Here is a 10,579-nt window from a genome sequence, read left to right as displayed (position 1 = left end):
GGCATCACTGGATGTGTGTTTTGGTGAAGGAAAATTGGCAAAGGCTAAGGAAAAGGAATCAAAGGAAAAAAGACATTTTTGGCACATTTATTTATGAAAATAAAGGAAATTAGGAGAATTTTAAGTGAAAGGTCACAGGTTGCATGTGAGGAGGAAATTGAAGGAAAATAATGGAAAATGAAGAAATTAGAGGCCTCATTCATCAAAAGGCTTCAGAGGATCAGTTGGTAACCTTTTTCTAGATCAAGTTTGGAGTTCTCTCATTATTCTCCCTCTCTTTCTCTCTCACTCTTGGTCACTTAGAGTTTTCTTGGAGCACTCTAGCTTTGGATCGAGGAAGAAAAAACAAGCAAAGGGAAAGGAAGTGTTAGTATGAAAATTCTTGGAAGATGTACCAAAAAACTTCACTTAAGTCACTAGGTGACAAGTAAGCCTAACAACAAGTTAATGATTGTTGTCATTCTAGATCTACAAATAAATGGAAAATTTGCAGTAAAAGAAAACCATACCCAAAACAAATAGCAGTAGAATGATAGATCCAGAATAACAACCCAGTGAAAAGACGATTTTAAACAAATAAATCTTTATTAATAACACCTGGTGAAGGAGATTTAAAGATTGGTCTGTAAGTTCCCCTCTGTGGGATGGGTCCTTTGATATCCTTGATACTTCAGAAAAATATTCTCTCTCTCAATTGTGTGAAAACTCCAAAAAAAGTGAAGAACTCAAGTGGGAGCTCAAGAAAAAATGACGATAATATTAACGACGATAATGATCATGGTGAGGAATGAATGAAAGACCCTCCTTTATATAGCAAAGTATGGAGTTAATCTCGAAAATGGAGAATAATAAAATATTATTGACCAAATTTAGATATAACTACTTGGAATAATATATTATATTTATTGGAGAGGGGAAAGGAATTTAAAATGGTTAAATTCCTTTATTTATAAATAATTAACAAATAAAATGATTTATTAGATATTTCACGAGAAACAAGAAAGGTGTGAAATCAAAATAATTATTAAATAGTGATTTAATAATTATTCTAATAACAGAAATAAGGAAATTCAAATAAATAATGATTTATTTAAATATTCCTAAGGGATTTAGTTAAATGGGACAATGAATAATTATTAAATAATGCTTTAATAATACTCCCAGAGAAAATTAAATAAATAATGATTTATCTAATTATTCTCATGGAGTTTTTTATTTAAATTAGAAAATAAATTAATAAAAGTGGTTTACTAAAGTATTTTCCAAAGTGAAAGTGATTTTACTATGGTAAAATTAAATCCATATGGTGTATTTCGATCCACCTAGTTAGAAATGGCTAGGTGATCATTTTTTAGCGAAAACAAGAAGGAAAGCAAGGATCAAGGAAAATAAATCAAGATCAAGCAGCGTCAGTAAGAATACTTGCAAGTAACCTTTTTCATGTGTGATTTCCTAGTTGGTTTGGACATGCATGGCTTTGCATATTGGTGTATGTTTCTCTTATTGTCGATGTCAAGATTTTGTCGGGTTATGATAGTGGTTTTCATCTTAGCCTTGACTTTTTCCAAATGCCATGGTGTTGGGATGTTTATATCGGTTTTGAGCTTTGGTTCAGCAAATGGATTGCAGAATCCAAGGTTGAGGTGGTCTCAAGGATCATTCCCAAAGGCCTAGGAATCCATTGACCTATTTTAGCAGGATACACGTAAAGCATGAGGGAGAAGTCTCCGTTTAGGGCCTAGTGATCCGAGTTTGGATTCACTACAACAAAATAGTTAATTTGCACCAGATTTTAGTGCATTTTTCTCTCAATTGGGATGAACAGCCTAGCGCTAAATCTAGCTCTATTGTACAATTTTTAAAGCGTCTTTTTTTGCGCCAGATTTTGCATCTTTTTTTACACCAAATTTTGCATCATATTTTGCACCAACATTTTCATTTGGTTTTATAATAGGTTTTGCTTCTAGTTTTGTGCCATTTTTGCATCATTTTTTGCTTCCTATTTTGTGCTATTCTTTGCTTCTAGTTTTGTGTCGTAATTTGCATCGAGTTTTACACCATCTTTTGCATATGATTTAGTGCATTTTTTTGCATCCAGTTTGTGCTAATTTTTGCATCTAGTTTGATGAGATTTTTTGCTTCTAATTTTGTACTTATTTTTACATCTATTTTTGCGCTAGTTTTTTTCTGTGTTTTTTAACACCATTTTTTGCATCCAATTTTGCACCATATGTTGAATCTTATTTATTTCCAATTTTGCATGCATTTTTGCACCATTTTTTGCATCCACTTGTTCATTTTATTTGTCTCCCCTTTTTGCATCCTATTTTGCACCATATTTTGCATCTAATTTTGCATCATTTGTTGCATCCAATTTAGCATCATTTTTAACATCATTTCTTGCATCCAATTTTTCATCCTTTTGAGCATTTAAATTTGCATCTTATGTTGAACCATGTGTTTCATCCACCTTTGCATCCCATTTTGTGTCTAATGTTATGTTCAATTTTGAGCAATTTTTTTTATCTAATTTTGCATTTGTTTTTGCACCAAGTTTTGAATCATTTGTTGCACCTCATTTTGATCCATTTGAGCCATTTTTATGCCCATTTTTGCACCATTTTTTCTACTTTGTGTCCAATTTTGCATCCATTTTGGTGTCTAATTTTGCATCCTTTTTGGCATTCAAATTTGCATCGTTTTTCTGCCACATTTTGTGTCCACATTTGCATCTCATTTTGCACCTAGATTTTAGTTTGAATTTTCATCTAGTTATGCATCATTTTTCGCATCCTTGGTTTCACCCTTTTTTAGTCCCACTTTTCATCTTGTTTTTTGTATTTTCTTACATCCTTTTTGCACCCAATTTTGCATCATAATTTTACACCATTCATTGAATCCTCACTTTGGTGTCCATTTTTGCATCCTTATTTGCACCCAATTTGGTATCATTTTGTATGGCCTATTTTGTTCCCTTATTTGTGTCTAGTTTTGTACCCTTTTTTAATTCTACTTTAAAACCCTTTTTGTGTCATTGTCTAGTTTAACATCCAATTCTACTCCCAATTTTTCATCCATGGTTACATCCACTTTTGGCTTCTTGTTTAGAGTTTTACTTTTATTTCCATTTATGACCCCCTTTATATGTTCATTTTACTAATTTCAATTACATAGTGAAATATATTACAGTTTCTAAATATCATTTTGATGTAGGATTTAATGCAATGTTAGATGAACATAAAACCCTCTCAGTTTATCCTGGAAACCTAGGACAGTATAATTAAGAGAAAGGTTGGCCTAAGGCTCAGGATTCTTAGTAGATCAAGATGTAGAGTATCGATTAAGAAAAAGAGAAGGAATTCGTATGAGTTCTTGCATGTAGTTCTTGTTGGAGTTTTTAGTGTAGCTAGGAAGCGCTCCTAGCTAGCTCCAAATATTGGTCCTACACATAAGAGAGAGAACAAAGAAACCTTCACAACATAATATCTTGATAATCAAAACTATCATAAACATATAAATATTATTGAATAAATAAATATAAACTAAAATCCCATACATTTATTAATAGAATAAGTAAAGAATGAATAGCAGCATATGGAAGGAAGAACAACCGATCTATATTAATAAAGGAGTTGGAGGAAAGTTACAACCATTAGATGCAGTTGCAGTAGCACCTCCCCCAACTCCTAGCTCCAAAACTCTCCCTCTCAAGATAGATCTCAGCAGCATGACAATAAAATAGTTTCCATCCTTTTCTCAATGGCCAATCCTCCAATATATATGAAAGTGAAGGATATGAAGATTTCCCAAATTCCTCATTAGTTCAATTTGGACAAAATATTTTGGGTGAATAATGTTTCCTCATATAAAAATGGCCTTTTCCACTTTTTAGATGCTTTTGTGCTTAGGAAAATTATTCCCCATGCTTTATGGCTCTTTTGCCGCTTTTGTATGCTTTTCCTTTTTAGGAAAAAGCTAAAGATGAGGATAAAGAGATCACATTCCACCATATGAGTTTCTGAAAGTGATCAAGAGTTTCAAATTCTAGTTAACTCAAGCTTTTTTCCTCGTGACTGAGTGAGAATTTTGGTAACAAAAGTTAGATGAAGGGGACAACTTGTTATAGACTAGGATAACGTGTCCTCATGGTACATAATTTGTATTATAGTGTTGGCTTATTTGGGCTTGACCCAATTTCAGAAGAATTATTTAGCCAAACAAACCTCGCAGCTACCGGCCCTTTCGACAACAGCTCGCGAAGCGTGGATTGAGGTCTCACCCGAGGTAGCAGGGGAGAGTGCTAGAACCAGGTTTCCACACCCTGGGGATGTCTTAGATGTGGGTTTGGGCTCGCGTGCTGTTCTGCAACCTTGCGCTATGTCAGATCCGTGCAGATAAAAATACCCTTATCGCACTTATTACAGATTGAATCACTTATTACTGGTTTGATCTAGTTAAATGGTCTTTAAGAAAACATTTATTATCTTCGATTACTTCGTGCATCAAGATTAACCCAGTTCACATGTATTCAATTGTAGAAAATGCAGAAATCATAATAGTTCATTTATCATAAAAGAGTAAAGTCGCAATCAACACAGAATTTAGAAGAAACTTATCTTTATAATCAATCTTCAATAATACATCGAGATCCACCCTGCGCACTCAGCTGCAGGGGTCTGCACACATAGCTGCGGACTTTCTAGGCCACTGTGCACACAACTGCAGAGCCTCTACCTTCTACCATACTCCCTTGACTCGAACTTACAGACGCTTTCAAGTTATTGCCTTTAAAGACCCATTACATTCCATCTTCCAAAAGAACTGTATTTCCCTTATAGCTCTATTTATACTCTCCCTTGGCCCGTGATCCCTCCACAAGCCGACTCTATTACTATTTCTTTACATTATTTTTGGGTGGACTACCCTTTGACTCAACCTACTATAGTTTGTGCTCTGCACTTTCCACAGAGTCTTTTACCCTACTATTACCCAAAATTCTGGGCTTCACACCACAAACTCGTTCTGCGGGGTTTGTGCTACCCAACATATAGTCTTATATAGTCTAGTAGAAAGTGGTATTTCAACCAACTATTAGTGTCAGTGTCTTCACACTTCCATCAATGATAAAATTGCTCTTTTGCATGCATATTAGGCATCTCATTCAATCAGCTACATTCCATTAGGTCATGGATCAACTGATGGTAGTGGTTTCCTTTCAGTTTCCCTCATGTCATATACCTGCTGACTTGTCTAAATGTCTTTCAGTCCTTCATAATCAGGTCAATTTCATTTTTTTTAACTAGTCCTAGGGTTTCATTAGGTCTTAGGGCTTGTCATCATGGTCATTCAGAATTGAATAAAAGGGTCAACAGACACATGAGGAGGATTAAAAAAAGGTTCATATAGTCATGATTTTACTTCTGATATGCTGAATAAAGCTCTTTCACCTCAAAACTCTGTTTTGAGGTAAAACAGAGCATTTGTATTTAATGAGTTCATTTGATGTAATTTTATGTAATTTTACTATTCCTATATGTAATAAGTATGCTCCTGGTGACCTAGTGACAATGCCAGCTCCTGCCACTGCAAAAAGTCAATGTGATTAGTATCAGTCCACCTGCAAAAAGGCAAAAAGTTAGATATTAGCAAAACAGAGTATTTTGAAAAAGCTATCAAAACAATAGAAAAGTGGGTTTTGGTTTATGAAAAATCAAAAGAGGAAAAGTATAAAAAGCCAATTCATATGTTTTATTGCTTCATTGTTGAATTGGAGAGCTAAGGAGAACTGAAAAACACGATTTTGAGCCAAGGGAAGAAAATAGAGGAAAACTGGAGTATTTTCCCAGCGCTGCGCATCTATCGCTTGGCGCTGCGCATTAAAAGTGCATTGCGCACCTGTTGGGGAAGGCTCAAACACCTCAAACTTGCTATCAAAACACCTCCAAAGCTATTTAATGCTTATTCCAAGTAAGTACAGTCCTCCACCTTGCTAAAGAAAAGTTGTTGCTTGGTTTATTGAGTTGTGTGGTCTCATCTAAAGCAAACCCTAGTATCTATGAATTTCTTCTCCAAACCCTAGTTAATCACTAAATCACCTCTCACAAGTTATAAAACACCTATTGTTGCTCTCCTATTCCATTTTTTACTTATTTTCCTAAGTTCCCTCCCCTATCCTTAATTCACTAGAGCTCATTTCCTAAAACCCTAGCCCTACACTATTCCCAAACCCTAATTCCCAAATCCTACATTTTCACCACACCTACTTCCCTATCAAACCCTTATCCCACATTCTAAACCCTACTCACTTCCCTCATTCCCCTCATTCCCTAAAACCCCAAAACTTCCACTCCTTCGAGCACTCACATCCCCATACTCCTCACTTACCTTATATTTTTAAAATCTCTTCATACTCATCTTGTTCCCATTACAATCCTTCATTTCACATCACCTATCACATCACCAAAAAACCCATGGAGAGAGACACAGACTATGAGAGGGAGGAGGAAACTTTCAGTGACACTTCTAGAGAAGCACATGTGCCAAGAAAGCCACACAAAGGGGGAAGATCATCCGGGAGGAACCTATCAGTCTCACAGAGTTGCTTGCTTGTCCTCTTGCTATATCTTGTTTTAGACATCATTCTTGCTATGAGTTTTGTGAAATGGTGGAGAGGGTAAAGTTTCATCATGAGCTTTCCCGGTTGTTCGTCACCCATCTACATAATGGCCAAGTGAACCTTGCTGGTGTTTCCTTCACCTTGTCACCTACCACCATCTCAGAAGCAACAAGCATCCCTAATGTAGGTGAGCAATGGAATAAAGGGTAGTATGTGGACAGAGAGTATTATGAGCCTTATATTAAGGCTAGATATCACAACAAGATCAACAGGGTGTTCCCTTTCAAGTACTTGGAGGACAGGTTTGCCCCTCTTATGAAGATCATTATCAAATATTTCACCTGTGAGGGAATATTTTCTCGCTTGTATGCATATCATGTCAGGCTATTGATGCACTTTACTAGGGTGAGGATCATGAACCTTCCTACTTTATATACAGGAACATTGAAAAGATGGCCCACTATGTCCAAAGAAAACCTTTTCCTCAGCAGCTCAACAACATTTACCACTTCTCATTGATTAAGATTATTGTCTTGCACCAGTTAAACTTGTTGAACATGCCATGGGAGACCTTTATTGCCCATGAAATGTTCAAAGACCCTCAAGTGTTTTCATCAGTGCCTCAGGAGGAAGGAGGACCATCAAGATAGCCAAGTGTCCATGAGACCGAGACTACAGGTGTGCCAGTATTTGTCACTTATGAGAGAGGTACAAGGAGTCTTTTTGCTGCTGCCAGGCGAGTACTATCTCCACCAGGGGTGGAAGGGGTCTTGCCTTCTTCACCAAATCACAGGCAAATGTTATCTCCACCAGGGGTGGAAGGGGCTTTTCCTTCTTCTCCGGCTATACAAGTTGGCCAGCAGTCAAAGAGCAGAGACAAATGGAAATAAAAGATGCATGAGGAGGGCCCTACTGAAGGGCAAGACAAGGATTTTATTTTGATTGAGGAGGATGTCATTGACTTGGGCTCTCAAGGCTCAAGAATCAAGGACATGATTATCAAAGAGAAGGAGGCTAAAATACAAGCCTTATCAGTTAACCTTGAGAGAGATAAATGGGTCATTAGCTACCTTGAGCAAGAAAACAAGCAACTTACCAATAAACAAGACCTCATGGAGCTGCAAATCATCAAAGAAAATTGGCAAAGGGCCAAGAGGGCAAAGGTCAAGTTGACCTCCATTGAACAAGAAATAGAGAATGACCGAGAGACTTGGTTAGAAAGGGTGAACATTCACTTAGAGAAGCTACTTGAGAAGGCCAATAAAGAGAAGAAAATGCTACACCACATGGCCTATCACTATTTAACTCGGAACAAGATTTGCAATTCAAGGGTAAAGAGGCTAAAAGCTAAGTTAAGGAGAGCCTTGAGGAGCAAGAAAGAACATGATAAACTCAAAATATTGGCTAAAGCATCATTGGCCCAAAAAAGCACCTAATAAGGATCCCTCATGCCAAATTTCAGGAAATTTTGAGCAATTTTTGTCATTTTTGAATTTTGGAATTTGAAAAACAGGGTTTTCCAATAGGTGCGCAGCACCATTGGCGCTACACTTTCTATGAGGACCTCCTTTTGAAAAATGGTTTGCATTTTTGGAATGATCATGGAAAAATATGAAAACCCAAAAAGTTTGAGAAGTTTTGGATAAGGTTTGGGCCTCCAAAAGGGCAAAAAACACCTAAAAAGTGCCCTCTCTGCCACTTTTTTGCCACACAGGAAGTAGTCTTGGGAGAATCAACTTTTGGAGGGGCAAATGAGCGCCAAATCAAAAAAAACCAAATTGTTCCAGAAACTAGACAAGCAAGAATTTCCAACAAGCCAATTTGCACCTGATTTGGACACTAGGAAGGCATCCAAAACTGGCCCTGAAATGGCACTGCGCATTAAACTGATTTTGCTAGTTTTGCCCAAATTTCCAGACTTTTCCTAGTTTTCTTGGAAGTTAACTTTTTCTTCATTCCTTGGTAAATGTATGCATGGAAAATGATGTATTTGATGTAAATATGGATGAAAAACACCTCATAGGGTAGATACATCAAGTTCCAAGTGGTTTTGATCCTGAATGAATTGGTTTCCTAAGTTTTAGAGGCAAGTTGTTCCACTGCCTACTTTTGTGTTCCTAGTTTAGATATGGTTGAAACCACTCCTCTTCTCATGGTTTCGACCCCTGATAGCTAGCTTGAGTAGTTTCCTTGCCTATATCATGTACTCTTTGATTCATTTGTAAGGGTTGGACTCTTTTGGAAGCTCTGAACTCATTGTATACTTGTATCAGCAGATTGGCAAGGAATTAAACCAGGTTTTACAGCTATTTTTGTGGGATTCTTGTGATATTGAGTTTATGTATTGTTTCTTCTTTGTAATGAGTTTTTATGATGTTTTATATGTATCCACATCTCTCTCTCTCTTCTAAACTAAATGAATCAAGGTGAATAGACAAAATACACTAATTTACAGTGCTTTGTCTTCGGAATGCATTTGGTTTTCTATGGTTTTCAACAGTTTGAAGAGGATTCATGCTACTCATGCCTTCCTCAACCCCTCAGCAGTCTAAATCTACCATCTCAATCCATTTCTAGTACATAAACTTTGTCTACCTCACCCCAAAAAACATGTATGTATCCCTGATTTGATTTCCCGAACCCAACCTGCCTGCTCCATTTGATCCAGCAACAAAACCCTACAAATCAAACCAAAAACTCTTGAGCTACTATACCTAGCCTAAAATCTAATTTCATTTCAGTCATCTCAAGTTGCAATCGCAGTCATTTTAACAGAGATTGAAAAGGAGAGAGCCCTCTCCCAACCTGGTAGGGTTAGCTACCAAGTTAAGCATGGTTTTTGGTTATCTTAAGATTGCCTCTCTTCAGCCTGAGGTCGATCTAGGCTCTAAAACCAACAACATAGTATTCTCCTCCAAGATAATGAGGAGGTATTTTCATGTATAACACATTTAAGAAGATATCACAATTCAAATTTATAACTTAACATTTGTAAACAAATTTAAGGGTAATTGACAACATTAATAAAAAAGATAGCAGTATCCTCATATATAACAATTCTCCATCAAAAAATCATTGACAATTTTCAATATACATATATGACTATTAAATCAACACTTGTCACATATATCATTATTCCAAGGTAAATTCACAACATTACATCCAAAAATAGTAATATCATCATACACAATCATTCTCCATCAAAAAGCATTGACAATTTTCAACACATATATAAAGTAACAAGATAAGAGTAATAATATCCTCATCATATTTAATCAAATCAACTAAGATTCAAATGTGTGATTATCAAATCAAAATCTTTCTTGAACACCATTATTCTAAGGTAAATTCACAACATCCATCAAAAGATAGTAATATCATCATACATAATGATTTTCCATCAAAATAATGTTGATAATTTTCAATATATACATAAAATAACAAGATAAAAATGATAATATCATCATCATATTTAATCAAATCAACTAAAAGTCAATGTATGATTACCAAATAAAATTGATTCATATATATCATTATTCTAAGGTAAATTCACAACATCCATAAAAAAATAGGAATCTCATCATACACAATAATTCTTCATAGAAATAATGTAAACAATTTTCAACATATTCAGAAGGTAACAAGATAGTACCAATAGTTTCATCATCATTATTTGAATCAACTAAAATTCAATTGTATGATTACCATATTAAGACATCCCAACTAAATATAAAAAATAATGCATGGCTAGCTAGCACCACCAAAACCATAGTCAAGATCATCCTCATGGTCATTTCCATGATCATCATCCTGACCATCTTGATAATATCATCCACATAATCATCACCAACACCATCGCCATCCTCATAATCATCGTCTCTGATATATGATGTAATCTAAACATAGTTTGTATCATCATCTTCGAGGTCATTACTTGTAGCATTCTAGAAAAAAATCAATATT

This window comes from Pinus tabuliformis, chromosome 4_2 (genome assembly GCF_031772625.1).
Source record: "Pinus tabuliformis cultivar Carrire ecotype Pingquan chromosome 4_2, CPIR1, whole genome shotgun sequence".
Classification (NCBI taxonomy): Eukaryota; Viridiplantae; Streptophyta; class Pinopsida; order Pinales; family Pinaceae; genus Pinus; species Pinus tabuliformis.
Note: the sequence above shows the minus strand (reverse complement) of the source record.